We start from the raw sequence: 19,906 nt of genomic DNA, 5'->3' as shown, positions 1-19,906 counted from the left end.
TAGCCAGCTTGTGACCAGAAAGAAAGAAGCCAAAGCTCTCTCACTCTCTTTCTCCAGTTCATCCTTCAGGGAGCCCTGGACCTGCTGGAGCTGGACTCCAGCAATCCTGGAAGCAGGGTTCATGTGTTGCCCCTTTATTAGGGAACTGGTATGGCCTCACAAAGCAAGTAAGTGGTAAAGTCAAGATTCTAACTGGAATCCTTCTTGACTCCAGAACAGAGCTCTTACTTGCATGAGGAAGTGCCTATGGCACACAAGAAAGATTTCGGGAGCTGTCTGCACATTCATTCATTCATTTATCCACCTACCAAGTGCCAGGTTCTATGCCAGGTGCTGGAGAACAGGGAGGCAGCACCCCTGTGCAGGGCTAGAGAACTTCTTTCCACAAACCTCACATGCCTAGGGGACCTCTCCAAAACTTGGATATCCCAAGTCCCTGAACATCTCCAGGTTCCTGAATCACAGTTCTTTTGCCTCCCTGCTTGGTTGGAATAAGTTATTCTTTTTAGAATAAGACTGTGTTCCCCCAGGGCCACAAGCTACAAAGAGGCACCAGAGAGCCCTCCTAGCAATAGAGCCTCTGACTGGGCTGAGGGCGGTTCATGACACTTCTTCAGCCAGGCTCAAGACCAAGAAATGTCTTTGTTTTCCAGCCCTAATTGGAGTCCAAGATGGGACACTAAGATGCCAAGAGGAAGCATAGGGCTGACAAGCAGAGAGAGCCCAGCAATATTAGAGGAAAGACAGCCTAATGATTATAGGAGAGGCCTTAGTAAATGGTAAGGAGACAAACCTACAGATTGCAGATGAGAGAACAGATGTCATGAAGCCAGAAAGTCTTCATCAAACTCTTCTGTGAGAACTGCCACACCTTTCTCATGGTCGCAGAACTCTGGCCCAGGCCCTACCTGTAAGGTTTAATAGATGGAGGCAGAGATGGGAGGACAAAGAGACCACGTTATGGAGCCAAGAAGGCCTTTATTGGGATCTGCGATTCCCGGGCGAGGTTCCGTGAAGTCGCGCCTGATATGGGAGAGCAAGGTCTTTTATGGGTGCAGAAGTTCCGGGTTTGAGCTCAGGTGGGCTGATAGCCACGTAGGGTCATCTTTGGACGGTGGCAGGATTCAATTGGCTGCTCGCTTCGGTGGGGAGGGGGATACTGGAATTCCATGGTGAGGCACTCCAGTTTGAGACAGTCCAGATTGAGAGTGGGGGTCGTCAGTCCTGGTGGCACCTGGATCTGTTATCCGGCCTGCAATAAAATGGCCACCGGTGCTTTCCAAATGGCTCGGGTCATCCCAGGTCTGCAGGTGGGGGTTGTCAGTGCTCGCAGCTCTCCACAGCAAAGTGGCCGCTCAGTTGCTTTCCCATGGCAACTTTTACACTACCCACACTGCTACTTTGGGTGCCAGGGCCCTAATGACATGGGACAACTAGGACCCACCTTTTTGTATCTGTGCCTTTCAGAGAGAGGGAGAGGGACAATACCAAGGGGAGTCTAGATTTAGAAGTTCTAGTGGGCAATCAGTAAGGAAAAAACCAAAACGGAAGCCATAGTTTGAAAACCAAACACCCATACCCACATAACTGAAATTTACAATGATCTTGATTTCCCTCAAAATGTGGGCTCTGACCATAAGTGAATTTAAACTTTCATCATATTAGCATGACATTACAGCTTCCTTAGCCAATTGGTTTTAAACAAGTATGTTTATTTAGCACTGTTCCCCTAAAAGGAATATAGGTATCTAGTGGTCAGTCATTACTAGAGATCAATGTACTTCATTGATCAGCTGAGCTATAACACTCATTTTGTGTGCTTCTTGCCACTTTCAGCTTGAAACCTTCCAGTTTTGTGAACTGTTCTTTTGTTCTTTTCTCTAACTTGATTTTATCTCAGTTTTGATACAGTTAACTCAGTACATACAAGTATGGACCTATGGGCTCCACAAGTCAAGAGGAAATGTGTCAAGAAAACATCAGTAGACATTTATGGAGAACCCATTATGGACAAGGCACTATACCAGGCTCTGGAGACTCTGGGGGGAAGCCTCAGTGTGAGAGCACAATGACCCAGAGACTTTTCATATTAGAAACTGTTGGAATATATTTAGACTACAGAAGAAAATACCTGAGGGAGCAGGAGAGCTGTTCTCAATATTTTACGTGCTTTTATGAGAAAGGGTCTGGTTCTATGAGGTTCCAAAGGACACATTTGGGACAAATGGATAGAAGTTACGGGGTTGTTTCAGTTTAAGAGTTTTCTTGTGAGATCTGTTTGCTGGTGACAGGAGCTGCCTTTGGAGGTGTCACGTTGCCATGAACTGGAGGAATGCAACTAGGAAGGGATAGCAGGTGTGAGTACCAAGCCTCCCCAGACTCATCTAACTCATCTAACTCACCTGAGCAAAATTGGGACCCGGGGCAGAGGACCCTAACAGGACAGCAAGACTCAGAGGGCCTGACCCTGAGGTCAAGAGATAGAAAATTACTCTGGTTTCTAGAACCTGGGGACCCTGGAAACAGTGTGAATTAATGGCTTGAGGCTAAAGGAAAGGAGAAGGATATGTAAGTGATGGGAAGTGGCTCCCCCAAATTTAGGTGTTTTGGGGTCTAAACACTTCATCCCTGGGTGACACTTGATGATAATTCCTCACTGACTTCCAAATTCAATCTTCCCAGTCCAGGTTTAGTGTGCGTCTCCCTTTATTCCTTGCTTCGTTCCTTTCTGGACCTCCTTCCTCTCCTGGGCCAGAGTGGTCCATCTAGTCCATGTGCATGTGCACCTGACAACCCATCGCGGCCTCCTTTCTACTTGTGCCTCCCTCTCTCCCTCTTACCCAGGATTCAGCCCCTGCTTCTGTCTTTCAGCCCATGGGTTTCAGACTCTCCTCCTCCAGGAAAGCTTCCATGTCAAGGAGGCAGCAGGGGCACTTGCACAGGTTTTGAGGGGCCTATTACACCTTTGCAGCCACCTCATATGTAATTACTGTGTCTCCTCCAAACATGAGAGCCTTAGATGACAGCCCTTGAGCCTTGCTCTGCTCTTTGCTTATCTTCATAGGGCCTACTACACTGAGGTCTTAGGCACTCTCCGAATCAGCCAACCAGAATGCCCTTTGAGGCAGAGATGAAAGAGGATTTTTTTATTGTTAAGGTAACCAACCATCCTGGTTTGCTTGGGACTAAAGGGGTGTCCGGCATGCAGGACATGGGGGTAGTCCCAGGAAAACCGAGACAAGTTGGCCACCCTGCTGTGTACCTGTGTGTAGAGAAGATGATGCTTGGGGCTGTGGGAGCAGAGAGGGAAAGCAAAAGAAAATTCGGTAGGAATTCAAAGCCCAAATCTCTGGAAAACTGTGTACCCAGAAACCTTGAGACCCACTGCCTGCCCTCCTTCACAGCTCTATTCTGTGTGTGTGTGTGTGTGTGTGTGTGTGTGTGTGTGTGTGTGTGGGCGCGCGCACGCACGCACGTGCTTATCTGTGTGTGCTTTGGATGAGGGATCAACTAGATCAACAAGTAGATCCCTAAGTTAGTCTTGTATAGGCACAAACTGTCAGGTCCTCAGACAGAGAGGTAGTGTAGTGAGGAACATCCCCATGCACGTCCCTCTGTCCCCACTGCAGTCATTAACCTCAGTACACCTTGACTAATGGGCAGCAGGTCTGGACCTGGTCTCACCCACTTCTGTTCTTCCTTCTCTCCCATGGATACTTGCCTACCACCTAGAGATGGCTAGAAGAAGAGGGTGGGCTGGCAGGGTTCCCCATCTCCCCCACTCCAGTCTTATAACCAACCAGCCCTCCTTTAAAAGCCCTGTGGACTGCTTTTCTCTTTCCAACAGCACCACCTACTGGCCACAGAGACAGTGGGCCTTCCGTGGGCCACACGCAGTCTGGCCATATGTCAGAGATGGCTACACTTGGGGCTGGCCAATGCTAGGTTCTGGTGCAGGCAAAAGGAGAGATGTAGTATCTAATAGAGAGGGAGGAAGGCTTAATGTGCAAGAAAGAGTTAAATAACGTTTGAAGTAGGGGACAATAGGCATGGTGGTACAGGATGCACACTCAGGAATCAGACGGCAGGGATTCAAACCTAGACTCATCACTTCTGTTTTTTTCTTTAAAAATATTACTGAGAGCCTTGTCTCTGCTGAGCATTGTTGCAAGCACTGAAGATACAATCTTGAACTGGATGCATAGAGTTCCTGCCTCCCAGAACCTATGTGAACAGGAGACAGACAAAAGGCACCTAAGTGAATGCATAAATTTTTAAATGTAAGAAATAAAACAGGATGAAAAGACACTTTTCAGCAGAATAGTCTGGAAAAAGCAGCTCTGAATAGGTGACATCTAAGCAGAAACATGAAGGACACAGAGAAGCAAGCCATGCAGGGATTAGGGTGTTAGGGGAAGATGTAAGCAGAGTGACAAAGGAACTGCAAGGACGCCTTACAGGCAGTGGCTTCTGGAGTATCTCTCTGGACACACGACACAATACAGGATGCAGGATGCAGGAACACAGGGTTCTACTGGTAACAGGAATCAAATGTCCCAGCGATGAAATGGGCTGCTTGTGCAGGAGTGAGTTCCCCCTCACTGAAAGTATGCAAGAAAAGACCAAATGACTAGACAAGGTAAATGGGATGTTTATTGATTAGATTTTTTAAAATCTTGTATCAACACAAAATTGAACAAAGCTTTTCTAAAATTTTAAAGAGAAAGGAAAACAGTTTTATTTGACCTCTACTTAGGATAGCTTCCCGGGATGTGCCTGAGGTCTGACTCTAGATTTTGGCTCAGGTCATGATCCCAGGGTCATGGGATCGAGCCCCACGTGGGATATGAAATGAGTGTGGAGCCTGCTTAAGACTTTTTCTCCCTCTATCCCTCTGCCCCTCATCTGCTCGTTCTCTCTCTCTCTCTCTCTCTCTCTCTCTCTCTCTCTCTCTCTCAAGCTAAAACAAAACAAAACATCATCTGCCATATTAATAAAAATATTTGGGGGAAAAAAAAAGGAGAGCTACCTGGAACACACAATATTCACAAAGAGTGCTCGGGGGAAGGAGCATTTGGTACAAGGTTATATACACCGTTTTTACATAGTGTCAAGTCATTATGATAAGAACATTCCAGAAAGCTATAGACTTTATCTTATGTTTTCAGTATGTGCAAGACTTCGACTTTAATCTGATGGTTAATCAGACTTTAATATGATAGAAGGGGTTTTTTTTGTTTTTCTTATCTTTATTTTTGGAATGCTCCTTTTTGTTTTTGTTTGGTTGGTTGTTTGTTTAAGAATGTAGAGTATAATGTGGGCCTGGGGCAGAAACAGAGCCCAAGCTTTGAGGTTTTGCCAAGTCATTTTGACCCTTGTAAATGTTAAGGTATAGCTCCCCTGAGGTCCCAAGAACAGGACCTAAAAATGTTGAAAGTTGAGAATTTCCTTTATCACTTTTAAGTCCCATCTACTCTAACACTTGAATCATTTGCAAGTTGCTCTGAATATAGGGAGAACTGCTTATTCCAGCAAGTCACTGAAGGGACATCTGTCCCAGAGTCCCAGGAACATGCCACTCAGGGGCAGAAAATTGGGTGTCATATACAGAACAAGCTTTTGCTCAAACACAGGATAGACCCTGACAAAGATGAAAAGTGGAAGTCTTCATCTCCTCTCAGTTTGCTCCCTGCCCCCTTTCCCTGTCACAGCACTGGAGAAGGAAGTAAGAGCTTCCTCTCCTACAGTGGTCTGAGGAAAAAGTAGTCCAAACTATTCAGGAACATATCCTAGTCTCTCTGAGTCTTGAAATTTTTTATGTTGCACTCCCTGATAGTAAAAAATATTTGCGCGTGACCTATAAGCATGTGAAGACGGTGTTCAGCCTCACAGTTCATCAGAGAAATACAAATTAAAACCTCAGAGCACACCACAACCCACTGGAATGGCTGGAATTCAAACACTGGTGGGTGAAGTTGTGGGAGTGATGTGTCTGAAGTGCTGTGTTGAGATTCAGAGCTAATGTCTTCAGTACAGAAGAATGTTCTTATTGACACGCAGGGGAAGACCTGGGGGCCGAAGAAGCTGCCTGGGCCGTGAGGAGTGGCTGACTATACACTCGGGAGCTGGGAGCGACAAAGGCAACAGGGGGATTCCCAACGGGACTACGTATGTTCAGGAAGACTCACAAGATCCGGAGGCCTCGTTATTGTCAAGCTAACAAAGAATTAACAGCAAGACAGCATGGAGTTCCTGGAGGAATGCTAAACTCTGCTTGTCTGAAGTATTTGTCAACTGGCTGCAGGTTATAAAGAAATTTAATTTTATCCTGATTTCTTTCTGCCTTTGTTCCCCACATCAAGAGTGCAAATTGGAGAAACCACTTTGGAAATCTCTTTGGTAGTGATTACTGAAGCTGAGTTTGTGTGTCATCAATGATGAAACAACTTTTTTCATAGGCATACATCCTGTGCTAAGGGAACGAATAACATGGAGCAAACATTGCTAATGTTATACCCAAGTTTCCAATATCGTCCCCAAAACCAGAGACCACCAGGGAGACAGAGTCACGCACGCAAAAGCAAAGGGCTTTATTATTATGGGCTTATAAGCTCAGGCTCACAGACTTGACCAGCACAGTGGATCCATGTGGAGAGCCCTGAACAAAGGCGGGGTAGGGCTTTTATGAGTTTGGGAAGGGGGAGTTACAGGAAATTGTGACACAGGTACAGTGATCCAATCACTATCCCCTATCAATACTGGCAGTAACTTTAACCATACATTGATACTTTTAGTGAGAGCCAATCACAACATGTAGAGTATTGACCAATCACAGAGTGGGCCCAGGACCCTCACGTAGGGCGTGACTAGCCTTCTAGGCCTGCCCTTAGAAGTGTTAAGGGTGTTGGCTGGCCTTTCCTGATTGGGTGTTACAAGGGTGGTCCCTCCTTCCTTGGGCAATGTGTGCCCTTCTATTGTCTAATGATTCTGAGAACCTGAATTCAGACCTGTGTCCTTACGCTAACAGGGGTATTTCCAATGATAAAGTCCACCAAACACCGAAGGCAAGGCATTTACGGCAGGGCCAAACCTGATCTCCTTAGTGTTAAGGAGCAGAGGATGGCCCTGAACAAAGGTAGCAGTGAGCTTATATTGACTTTAGCAAGGCATCAAACATCATCATTTAGTCAACCAATTAAATATTTCAACATTTTAGGACACCCAGTCACATTTCTACAAACAGACAGTAGTTCTGGCGGGACCCTATCAGTTTTAAAGTTCTTTGTCTTAGGAGGGTCATGAAATGACCAATTATAGTCAGGCACTCCAGGTTCTGTGAGATAGTGAATACGTGACTTTCCACGCGTATGCTTTGTCTGGTCAGCTTCAGATAGGAGGGTGGGAGTGTAATTTACAATCTAGGTTGTCTGTTTAGAAAGCAGGGAAATTTACAGGCAAGGTTAGCACCTTCTGATAATTCCAACAGAGAGCCACATAGTGGATCTCCACATAGTTAGTCAGAACAGTGAACAGAGAGATACATTTGCAAAGCAATTTACAGAAGCCAAAACAGCAAGTTAATGATTTTCAATTTTTTACTCAGTTTGCTAACCTACAACACAATGGAGCTGGGATCACACTGAGGAGATGGGATTTATGCATATCTCCTGTCTCAGATTCTCACAGTTGTTGCCGAACTCAGCTAAAAGCCAAGGCATCTGCTGCATGTTAAAATGGACACAAATGAAATTTCTGCCCAGCACTAGCCTTGGCAATCAATCACACATAGATTAGTGTAACTGTATAAACAAGCGCCAATCACATTTTGCTCAAAACAATATAGGTAAATTCTCTCTTTCCTCTTTTAAAGCCCTCTTTTGTCTTTCCAGAGCACATTCAATTTCAGTCCACTCTGTCTTTGAGACTGCAATCCCTTATATGATAGGAAGGAAAAGATAGGATAAAATAGGCAGAGAAGGAAAGGTTAAGACCTGAGGTCCCTGGGTGGGGAAAAACACATATTTTGGAACAATGCTGAGAACATCTGACCACACCAAACTCTCTCGGGTATAAGGTCCCTCTTAAGAATGTAACAGACCTGACCTACTCTCCCTCAGGTTCCCCTCAGGAATTTGACAATCAAAATAACTAACTAAAATAAGTAAACCATAAAACTTATGCTGTACGAGGGACACTATGACCAGAGCCTTACTCCTCACACAATGGAATTGAGCCAATCAGAAATAGACAAGCCAGCACCTATAGTTATCAGGCCAGTAAGGGTAGAACCTGAGAAGGAACAGGAGGATGGGAAGGGGGGGTGGGCATAGACCAGAACCTTATTAAACAAAGACACTTGCTTATAATTGGGAGCATTCACTTTTTAATACCCCCTTTCTGCAAAGCAAGCTTTCATACTATTCTTTCTTCCTAATATTATATTCTTTTTTTTTAATTTTTAAAATGTTTTATTTATTTTTAATACAGAGAGAGACAGAGCATGAGAGGGGGAAGGGCAGAGAGAGAAGGAGACACAGAACTGGAAGCAGGCTTCAGGCTCTGAGCTAGCTGTTAGCACAGAGACTGACGCGGGGCTCGAACCCACAAACGTGAGATCTGACCTGAGCTGAAGCGGGAGGCTTAACCGACTGAGCCACCCAGGCGCCCCTCTAATATTATATTCTAATAAACTTTTGCCTGCTGTTCATTTTGTGTCCACCGCTTCATTCTTTGAAGTGGCAAAGCAATGAATCCTGAATATTGAGGTAAAAAATCCTGCAATACTAAGACCCAAATAAAAATGCACATTTTATTTAGTAGCTTGTGGTTTTGTTTTTTCTTGGTCAATATCCTCATATGATCCCTAAAAGTCAGATATTAGAATGTTCACTCTAGTATAATTCATAATAGCTAAATATCAGAAACTGTTATGGAATCAGGCTGTAATGCTGGCAGGAAAACCAAGTGGCACTCAGAGATCTTGGTGAATCAGAGGTTTATTTAACACAAGTGGCTCAGAGGAGACAGTTTATCCAGAGGTCTGAACCCCAAATGCAGGTGGGAAGGGTAATTTATAATGTCAGCTTCCATATTCATGGCGATTTTCACGCACATGGCAAAACAGGGCAGGAAGAACCCGGAAGAGGAGTCTTTAGGCTAGGAACTAGTGTAAGGACCAAACAGACTCCATGACAGGCTTCAGGAAGCCTCAGAGGACACAGAACACAGTCTGATTGGTCCTCTCTGGATGCCAAAAATTACATATTCAGAAAGATAATCCTACCTCTGGTTGGTCCACTTTGAAAACCAAAAATTTGCATAAAGGGGCATGGCGGATGACTCCTGATTGGCCAGGCCGACATCCCTCATTTACAAGAAGGGCAACCAATCAGGACGACTTCCCCTTCTCAGGACACACTCTGCCTGGACTCACTCTGTAATTGGTTAATTTCTAAGATACCTCAAATATTGTGATTGGGTCCCGCCAAATGTAATGATGTTCTAAATAATATGTATGACTGAAACTGTTGTCAATACCATCATCTGACGGTGATTGGATTGCTATACCTATGTCATAATCTCTGGTAACTCCCTCTTGTAACTTCCCCTTCCCAAGCCCATAAAAACCCTGTTTCTCCTCTGTTTGAGGCTCTCAGCATGGATCCACTGTGCTGGAGAAGTCTGTGAGCCCAAATTTAGGTCTGGCGAGCCTACGCCATAATAAAAATGCCCTTTGCTTTTGCATGCGTGCCTCGGTCTCCCTGGTGGTCTCTGGTTTGGGGGGACAATATTGTGATCTGGCCACAACATTTGGTGCATTGGCCGGGAAGTTCCTCCTCCCCAGAACCCTTGGGACCCTGACACGCTGGGCCGGATTGCCAGCTGGTGAGTGCACTCATTTTCTTGTTCTTCTATGTTTGAATCTTTTTTGTTTGTCTGGTATGTTTGGTGCTGGTCTCTGGGGGCCTCAAAGGAGCCAGGAGGATGCACCACGAAAGCTCGAGGCTGTGGGATCCAAGAGATATCTTGGACCCACAGGAAGGAGAGACTGTGGGTCAGGTCCCATGTGGGTAAGGTCTCGGGCCCAGAGTGGAATTCGGGTCAGGTCCCCCGCGGGTCAGGTACCATGGCACAAAGGGCAAAATTCAGGTCCTAAGGAACCCTGCTGGTGGCAGCAGCAGGATCTCATTTGGGTTAAAAAAAAAAAGCCTTGTTGTCTTTCCGATCGTTGGTCTAAATGCTTGTGTCTATTTCTCTGTGCATATGTTCGGCTATGTGTAATTTTTGTTATAACTCTGACAAGGACATTTAGGGAAGAGGGGCCCCTATCTATATTCTTATGGGAATTTGGGGTCTCAACCTCACATACTTTTCTTTGGAAAACGTGCAAAGACCTTCATCCCACTTTCGTTTTCTCCTCCGTTGGCCAGAAGGACTAATTCCTATGTTCTGTGGCTTAACTCTGTTTTTTGTGTTTCTCTATTTTGTTTGGACTGATGACATGGAACAGTCTACTTCAAATCCCCTAGACCTAGTTCTAATTCACTTCAAGGAAGTTAGGATTCGAGCTCACAATCTATTGGCAGATGTCAAGAAAGGAAAATTCCTTATCGTTTGCAGAAACGAGTGGCCAACCTTCGATGTGGGATGGCCAGAAGATAGGACCTTCGACCTCCCCACTCCAGTTAAAATCTTTCTTCCTTCTAGGATGCATATTAAATAACTTCTCCAGTTACAGGAAAAGAGGAAAGAACTACGGCTTTAACCTAAAGCTATCCTGATGATGGACACACTGCCTGCTGGAAAGGCCGACATTCTCTGGGATTGACTAGCCCCAGAAGGCTTCTTTAATCTTAACCTTGCTTCTTCTGGCTCCCCTCCCACTCTTTCTGCACCCACTTGGAAGTGATATGCCTCATTGCCTCCTCCCAGCCTCATGGGCTAAGAGCAAAGTGCACTTCCATAGTCCTCTAGGTTTTGGGAGCCAGGAAACACTCTTGTCTTTCCTGCCACCCTGAAAAGGGCACCAGTAATCTGTGAGAGTTACCTGTCTGAACCTCCTGAGGTAAGCTAGTTTATCATCTAAGTTTTAAATGCACATGTGCTTTTGTCTGGAGTATTAAGTGGAAGCCTGGACACAAGACTTCCCACCCCAGGGCTACACTGAGATGTCAATCGGGCCCTTTAGCAAATCTGTAAACACCTATTTTGTGGCCACTTCTGTACCTGTTTTGTCCTGTCATTGTTTTTGGTCTTGTCTGTGAAAATTCTATGGGAGGGAATGTAATAACCTCTGGTGTGTATGTGAATGTGAATGTGTGGCTCGGTCTGGCTTCCCTGCCGAGTTCGAGTCTGTGGCTCCACAGGTGGGCACGCTTAAGGCCCCCAAAAGCCTACAGAGTCTGAGTGGGCCCATCTGTGATTCCGTGGTAAACAGCATACAGTCTATTGCAGCATTGGAATAGTTTCCGATCGTAAGTCACAAAGCTGAGACCGCTATGGCTAAGCATCACCTAAGTTCCTTCAGGACACAGCCAGATGGGCATCTGACTGGTCTCCTCATTAGAGGGGGCACCCTTACCCCTTTGTCTGTCTTTGTGACACTGCCTCACAAGAACATTATGGGATTGGGACTATGCAGAGAAGGAGACCTTATTGGTCTGGCTGAGATAAAGTCATACTGAAGGGGACACTGACTCCTCTGTGTTCCTTTGCCTTGTAGAAGTGAGGGCTTCTCCCTCATTCATTTCCCAGATTAACAGCTATAATTGGAGAACTGGAATTAAAACTGGAAACTCTCCTCTGCCCCCCTTAAGGGGGAGCCTCACCTCTTGCCCTCCCTTCCCCCATTGTTTTTCTGTACCACTGGGTGGGGAAGGACCAGCCTGCATAGCCGACTCAGGCCATCAAAAGGTAGACAGCCCCATTGCCCAAGGCAACCAGAGGGCCAATAAGGTTGCTAAAGAGGCTACCTTAGGTCCCATCCTTATTGCACCCTTGCCGCTGTGCTGCTGGACCAGGGGTCACCCCTCATTCCCGAGCACCCTGAATGATCTAAAAAAGATTTAGCCCACATCCACTGGGTGGGGAGAGGCCAATTTGCATAAGTGACTTCTCCAAGTCTCAGGCAACATAGGCTCCTCCCTCTGCCCTAGGTGATAAGAAACAAAAGACCACAGAAGTCAGATTTTTGAACCAAATTTCCAGGTCAAAAATTAACTGCGGGAAACAAAGTGTCTCACCTGGGCTCATTCAGTGTTTAAATTCATCTAAGTCTGTTGGTTTTGCTTCTACCTGGGTTTGCTACAGTTCAAATAAGTTCCTGTTATCTCTGCTCCAAGTGGGTAACAAAGAATAGCTTGAAGTAATAGTTAACTTGGTCTGTCTCGGTTTTCATGGGTAATTGTTAAGATAGTTTTAAAGGTTCTTGGTAACCTAAAACGTTAAGGTTTTACTTGATGATAAATTGAGATTAAATTCATTGGCTGTCTAACGAGGAAAAAAAAAAACAAAACTAAAGCACAAGCCACAACTAGTGATTGGTATATTAGTATAGGATGAGGTCTGTAGATGGTTGTGCTTTTGACTTGTGGCAAAACAAATGGGGATATTTAAAACGTTTAAAACGTGCTTTGTACTTAATCGGTTCATAAAATTACCATCTAAGAAAAGTTCTGGTATAAACATCTTTCAGCTGGTTACTAAGTCCTCAATGGGAGACTAAGGTTTCTAAGAGTTAAAATTCTGCTAAGTGTACATCAGACTGATGGGAAAAATTAAAAAAAAAAGCTACCCTATATGCAGGAAATTGGGGATATATAAGAAAAATATAAGAAATGAAAATGCATTTTTGTCGAGGGTAAAAGAAAGTAATTTGTCCTAAATAAGACTGGTTGTTTAGAGAAAAATGACTTTGAGACATCTTATTCCTCAGAGTGTACACCCTCCCTCAACTGCCCCCGTAATCCCTGGCTGTAGATGCAGGTGAAAGGTTATAGCTGGTGGGTTTGGGAAGAAAAAGGACCAACACATTCCAGACCTGTTATCCAGTTGTGAGAAGTTAAGTAAGAAGTAAGTAGTAAGTAAGTAAGTAAGATGATTCATTTTCAGAAATACCAAATAAAAGCTGTGCTGTCTAGTTAGCAGTAAGTTTACAACCTATTGGAAATACATACGAACCACCCCCACCCACAATGGAGTCCCAAACCCTTAGACACTTCACTACCTGGTTCTTCTTCCTCTCTCCATTTTGCAGGCTTTGCAATGAGCATGCACCAAAGAACAAAGGAGGGACTGAAAGTCTGGATCATCTCAGGAAATGTATATTCATTCCAATCAGACTACTTTTTGCCTTACATGGGCATAGGCAAATCTGGGTAAGGCTGTAACCTCTGTAGTACTCAGCCAATGAGGAACGGGGCAGGGGGGGGGGACTTAAGTGCTAGGAGATAAATTGTCTGCTGTAACTGTTCCGAGTGTGCCTGTCCCTCAGACACCCACTTGCTAGGAGCTGCACCGGCCTTGGCTTTGCTGGATGACAGGATCACAGTAAGGAAATGGCAGTCGTTGCACGGCTCCTGCCATGAGAAGTGGAAACTGGCATCTCCTTCTGCTACTACTGCTCATGTGAAATTAAGCCTGTTGCTTTTGATTAGGCCTCACAATGTTCCAAGTCAGACAGATATTTCCCACACAGATCCCTCATGGGAAGAAGCACATTCTCACCTCTATAAAGAGGAATTTAAACAAAGCACTGCAGATGTTTTGTCGAAAGGCTCTTCTAATAAGCCTCACAAATTTAAGACATAGATAATAATATTAACTCTGGCCTGGAGAAAAGGAGCCTAATTTAGGAATAAGAAACAAACAAAAGCCAGGCACAAGTTACTGCACATGCCTATGCTAATTGGTGCCCATTATGAGGATGGGTAAGAATAGTTACAACTTAAACTCATATGCAAAGGCCAACACATCTAGGGAGCCTATGGCGCTTACACCTTCAACATCAAAGAACAAGGTTGACAAAAGGTTTATTTACTAACCAGCATGAATACATTCTTCCTCCTGTGAGTGAGACAGAATGCCTCCTAGCCTTGTTTATGCCTGAATCTTAGTGTTATTGTTATAAACCAATGTGTTTGCTATCTGCTTCTCACTGAAAACATCCTGCTATCTTCTTCGTTGTAAGATTTACTACCGGTTCAAACAAATATGTATGATAACATGCTTTTCACTGAGAATATCCTATGATGTGTAAATTACCTCCTTGTAATTAGAGTAGTTCTGCAAAAATGCCTCTATAAAACCTGTTTCTGCACCCTTTTCAAAGCATCTTTTCACTGAGAATTATTTGTAAAAATTCCACTTTTTGATGTCATGTTAACACTTAAATCTATAAATAAAGACACAAAACCTGACAGGGCAGAGAGATGCCTGCCAGGTGACCAAGAAAGAAACTCTTGGGCTTTCTCTCATCCCTCTCATCTTTCGTCAACACTGTCTCTCTTTCAGGGGACCCTGGACCTGTTGGAGCTGGACTCTGGCACCCACTGTTTCAAGAACATTGATTAAAGCCTTGCTTTACTGTGCTCAGAGTCTCCACATCCCTCCTTTGATGGGTCAGTGGGCTTATTTCTCACACAGTACCTGATAGGTCCCAATAAAAAGTCAGAAACAAAAATCTTTGGTGGCAACCCAGTAGAGACCCCTCTCACCCTCAAGAGCTTTGTACTTTCCCTCAGTAAACTATCACTTTGCTCATTCTCATTTGTCCTCAAGATTCGTTCTTTGGATCTGTGAGACAAAGATCAGTGTCTCTCCTACCCTCCTGTAACATACTCATATAACAGGACAGCATTATTAGGGTAGCCAGTGAATTGGGCAGCAAAGAACTGCAAAGAGTAGAGTGACAAACAAGACAGTTTTTTTTTTCACTCTCCAAGGGAGGAGATGGGCCAGACATCAAGAGAGATGTCAGCCCCAATCTTCTGTTCTCCTGGGCCTTTTAAGGTCCTTTTTTTATTTTCTTAAGGACCTGAGAATGTTGCAGTTGTGCTCGTAGGGTTGTGGGGAGGTGGCAGCTCTTGGCCAGGTAGAGCAGGAGGTGGCAAGGGTCTCAGAAGGGCTCCGTGCAGGGCTTCTCTGGGATGTGAGCTGTGGTCAGGCTAGAGAAGAATATGTTTTCTCCTTGGGGACTATTTTCTGAGAATGTAGGGACCTGTGACCTAGAAAAACAAAGAGATTTGTCTGTAAGCTTTCCTGGTGGGCAAGGGGAACTTTAAATAGGTTCATTTCAATCATACAGTGATATCACCTACTGGACCCGAAGACATTACACCTACTGCCCACATGCTTACACTCACTAACCATTGCCTTACATTTTTCTTTAACCTCTTCTTTCCAGTTTACCTCTCGACTCAGGCAAATGAAACCAGAAAATACTCTTAGGTGATGGTAACTTCCCTGACAAGACCTCCTGCTGACCCAGACCACCCAGACCTTTTGAGCTGAACCCCTGACTCATGCCTGCACAGATGGAGTATGAAGTAACCTCTGGAATGATCTAACATTACCTTTACCTCATTATTATACTAAAATCTCTGTTCAAGGAGAAGCCTCAGCCTCATTTGTGGTAGAGCTCCTCCCTAAAAAATGTGGTGGAAATCCTCAAGACAAGGGAAGGCAATCTGGCTATGTGTGTGCCCAAGATTACTCATGACTCTGTAACATAGACTTTCCATTCAGAATGAATGTTACCATATATAGGAGACAAAAGTGAAAAATTGCATAAAAGGGAACCTCACCCCCCCAACCCCACTGCACTCGGAGCTCACCCTTTTCAGTCTTAGCCCACTGAGCCTGTGCCAACACGAATAAAGTGACTTCTTCGAAAAAAAACTTCAGTGTCCTGACTCTCTGTGTGTGACTAACCACAACATTTCATGGGGGCTCTCCCCAGAGGCAGAGAAGATGTTTCACCTCCCTTGTTTCTGGGGGACAAACCTTGGGGCAGCAGAAGTGGAGACCTTGCCTAGAGGTAGTGGACCACACAATCCATAGGAGACTATTCTCTCCTGGCACACTGGTGTGAGGGCCCTGGATGCACCAAGGAACTGAGTGAGGTTCAGGAAACAGCTCAGGGAGCACTGCCCATCAGACTGGTAAGAACTTGGGTTTGTTTTGGTAGACCTGCCCCTAGGAAGCAGAATGTGAGCCTGATCACCTCCCACTTCCCAGATTTACCCGAGTAGTTCCATAAGGAACAAAACCCCAACTCCAAGGCTCTGGGTGCTGGGTGCTGGGCAGTGCTTTGGAGTCACTATGGGGATTTGTGTGAATGAGATGGACAGCAGAAAAGTTCTGACCTGACCAATGGGTCAAAGAGAGTATTGAGTCCCAATCCATGGCTCTGTGACGACCTCATATGGCTTAGGGTGATATCAGACTTCCTCGGGAATCTGATCCAGGTTAAGGCTTGATATTGATCCCACCAGTGCAAAGAAGCACCTGAAATGTGAGAGGAAAGCGACTGGAAACAGAGGAAGCAAGTATGCATCCTCAACAAATTAGTCCCTCGCTTCCCCGCTTTTTCCTCTCTTGTACATGAAAATTGTCCGTTGAGGAGAGGAAATGGGTGGAAAGAAGAGTAAATCAACTCCCCTAAAGTATATGTAGAGGAATTTCAGAAAGGTATATTTACAAGATTATGGTGTGAAATTAACTTCTAGAAAAGCTTCAGACACTCTATGAAATTGATTGTCCATTATTTGGGGTAAGCTGGCCCTCTGAGGGCTCATTTGATAAGGAACTAGTTGACTGAGTGTTCGGGGTCATTGGGACCAATTCAGGGACCAATTTCCTTACATTGACTGTTGGCAAGACCTGGTCCTATCCAGGCTGCCTTGGCTAAAAGTCTGTATTGAGGAGAACTGTAAAGTTATGATGGCTTGTGTCACGGCTTCCTCCAAATGCCAGCCAAAACCTGAAAAACTCATACTGTCAAGAGAGGCTGATGGGACCACACTACCATATGTCTCACTGTACCCCTCACTGCCACCTGTGCCTTCAGCCACCCCGGCTTCTGAAACCCCACTGGAGCCTGCCACTAGTCCCAAGGCCTTGCCACCTCTAACACCACCAGCCTCTCCAGATATGACTCACGGGACCACTGGTCCTAATCCCATTCACCCCTCCTGGAAAGAGATTAGAAGATCAGGCCAGTGGAGATAGTCCTTCCCTATAGCAACACCAGAGGGCCCTACCGATGCCACTGAAGGAAATTAGGTGACCTGTCTATTATGATCAGGAAGGCCATATCCGAGGAGGTCAGAGTGTTTTTGTGTGCCAACCCTTTACCACTACAGGTCTCCTAAATTGGAAGTACCATACTCCCTCCTATACAGAGAAGCCCCAGGCTATGATAGAACTAATACAGTCCATAACTCAAACCCATAAATCTACCTGGACGGACTGCCACCAACTCCTCCTGATCCTCTTTGACGTGAAGGAGGACCACCGAATTACCCAGGTGGCCCTAAAATGATTAGAGGAGAATGCCCTGGCTAGAATGCTAGGCACCCATGCTTATGCTCTGGCTCACTTCCCTGGGGAGGACCCCAAATGGGACCCAAATGACTCAAGTGTAGATAGATGTTGGGACCCAGTAGGCCAAAAAACCTCCTGCATAGGTTGATGGCAAGGCTGCCGGTGTACAGGAGAATCTATATAAGTGACAGTTGATGGCTATGCCTTCAGGGCGCAGGTGAACTATTTGGGAAGTTGTGGAACAAGTCGAAAGATGTGAAACAACATTTGGCCTCCTGGGCCGCACATGCGGCTTCTGTTCATCCTGTCTATGACTTTCTCATTTCTTTACAAAGAGGCATATACTTTTAGGCTTTGAATCAACTTGGGTCAATCAGTGGTTCCAACCTTCCCTACTTTGCTTTCTAGCTCTTTGTCTGCTGTTTGGAGTAAACATAATCCTCTGCCAAAAGATTTGCTTATTAAAGGATAAGCATCTTGCCCATGAATAACTGATGAGGGGCCTTAAGGAATGTAAATCTCCTCATAGAATTCTTCAGGCTCATCTTATGCTTGGAGCCAGACTATTATTAGGGAATCCCTCTCTTGTAATGACTTAATAATTCCTGTTATTTACTACTGTCCCATTAAGAATAACCCTTTCCGAAGCATGTCTTTACTTCAAAGACCTTGAACTATGTAACCATTAAAGAAATGATGTAATCACCCACGGTATATAAGACCCTGACTATCTTAGTAAAATGTGGTTTTACCACCATTCACGTTGTCTGTTTTCTTTCTTATAGATGTTGCACCGACACCAACCCCCTACTCGGGACTTTTCAACTGGGGTGTGTGGGCTGGTCCCTTGCAGATAGAGGGCTTGCAAGCACTGAACGGTATCAAGAAGCCCTTCTAAATGGCAGAAGGAAGTGAGGGGAGGTGGATGGGAGGGGAAGGCCATAGTATGAGTAAAACATCAGAAGTGCTCCGAGATCCAAGGAAAGCCTGAGCCAGTTCCATGATTGCCTATGTGAGACATTTCATCTCTACAGTCCTTTTGATCCAGAGGTGCCTGTTAACCAGCAGATGGCCAATGCAGCTTTCATAGGTCAGGCCCAAGGGGACATCTGGCACAAGCTGCAAAAGCTAGAGGGTTTTGCCAGCATGAATACCAGCCAGTTGCTGGAAGTAGCAACTAAGGTGTTTGTCAACTGTGACCAGGCAGTGCAGAGGGAAGAGTCCCAGCAGATGCAGAGAAAGGCAGACTGGTTAGCTGCTGCCATGGTGGCGCAGTTGAAACACTCTCAGAAAGGTGCCTCACAGGGATGGAGCTGGGGCAAAAAGGGAATGGCAGGGAGGGTCATCTCACCCAGGACCAAAGTTAGGACAGAACCAGTGTGCTCACTGTCGTCAAGAGGGCCACTGGAAAAATGAGTGTCCTCTCTGGCTGGGTAATTCTCAGCAGGGCCCCAAACAGAAAGAAAGAGGCTGTGTGGTACAGGGCCAGTACCAACCAGCATCATGGCATCAGGGGACCCCCAAACATGATTTTGTGGGGCTAGCCACCATCGAGGACTATGAAGAAGACTGGGACAGACCAAGTTGATTTTGTTAGGACCCCAAGAGCCTACAGTTTGAATGAATGTGGGGAGCTATGTTCAATTTCATGGTAGATACTGGGACAGAACACTTGGTGGTGACCCAACCCATGGGCCCACTCTCACACAGACAAGCAACCACTGTGGGGGCCACAGGCAGTCAGACACACTGTCCCCTCCTGCTGCCTTGACAATGCAATGTAGGCAGCCACAAAGTCATCCAAGAGTTCCTGTACCTCCCCAACTTCCCTGTGGCTTTAATGGGTTGGAGCCTATTGGGGAAGCTGGAGGCCCAGATTACTTTCAACTCCCATGGACAAGCTGGTCTGACCCTACATAACTAGAAGCAAAGGTTATGATTCTCACAATTCCCCAATGGGAAGAATGGCACCTCTACAGTCTCAGGGAGAAGCCACAACAGGGACCTGAGCTGCCCTTCAGAGTACTGGGGGTGTGGGCTGAGAACAACCCAACAGGACTGGCCTAGAACATATGTCCAATAATTGTAGAACTAGAGCCAGGGGCAGGGGCCTCCACCGAAAACAATATTTCATCCCTTGTAAGGCACAGATTGGGAAAACAGAAGCACCTGGAGAGACTTCTAAAATATGGGTTCCTCCAACCCTGTCCCTCATCTTGGAATACGTCTCCTACCAGTCCACAAGCTGGGCACTGATGACTATTGGCAGGTCCAAGAACTGCGTACAGTAAATCAGGCTGCTGTTACCCTGCACCCAGTTGTCCTGAACCCATACACTCTCTTGGGTCTTATACCCCCCAAA

At 45.5% G+C, this 19,906-nt stretch overlaps 1 long non-coding RNA gene across 2 annotated transcripts; it reads left to right on the top strand.

Annotated features, from left to right (window-relative positions):
- Positions 1-10,970: 10,970 nt before the first annotated feature.
- Positions 10,971-15,891, top strand: LOC115300369. 2 transcript variants are annotated; one of them, XR_003912621.1, is made up of 4 exons: positions 10,971-11,065; positions 13,256-13,376; positions 14,512-14,618; positions 15,404-15,891. It is a non-coding gene; the product is annotated as an uncharacterized LOC115300369 (long non-coding RNA). The 2 variants fall into 2 exon arrangements; XR_003912620.1 differs by lacking the exon at positions 14,512-14,618.
- The last annotated feature ends 4,015 nt before the right edge of the window (positions 15,892-19,906 follow it).

This window comes from Suricata suricatta, chromosome 8, assembly GCF_006229205.1.
Source record: "Suricata suricatta isolate VVHF042 chromosome 8, meerkat_22Aug2017_6uvM2_HiC, whole genome shotgun sequence".
Taxonomy (NCBI): Eukaryota; Metazoa; Chordata; class Mammalia; order Carnivora; family Herpestidae; genus Suricata; species Suricata suricatta.
The sequence above is the reverse complement of the archived record's forward strand: the minus strand, read 5'-3'. Positions and strand labels throughout refer to the sequence as shown.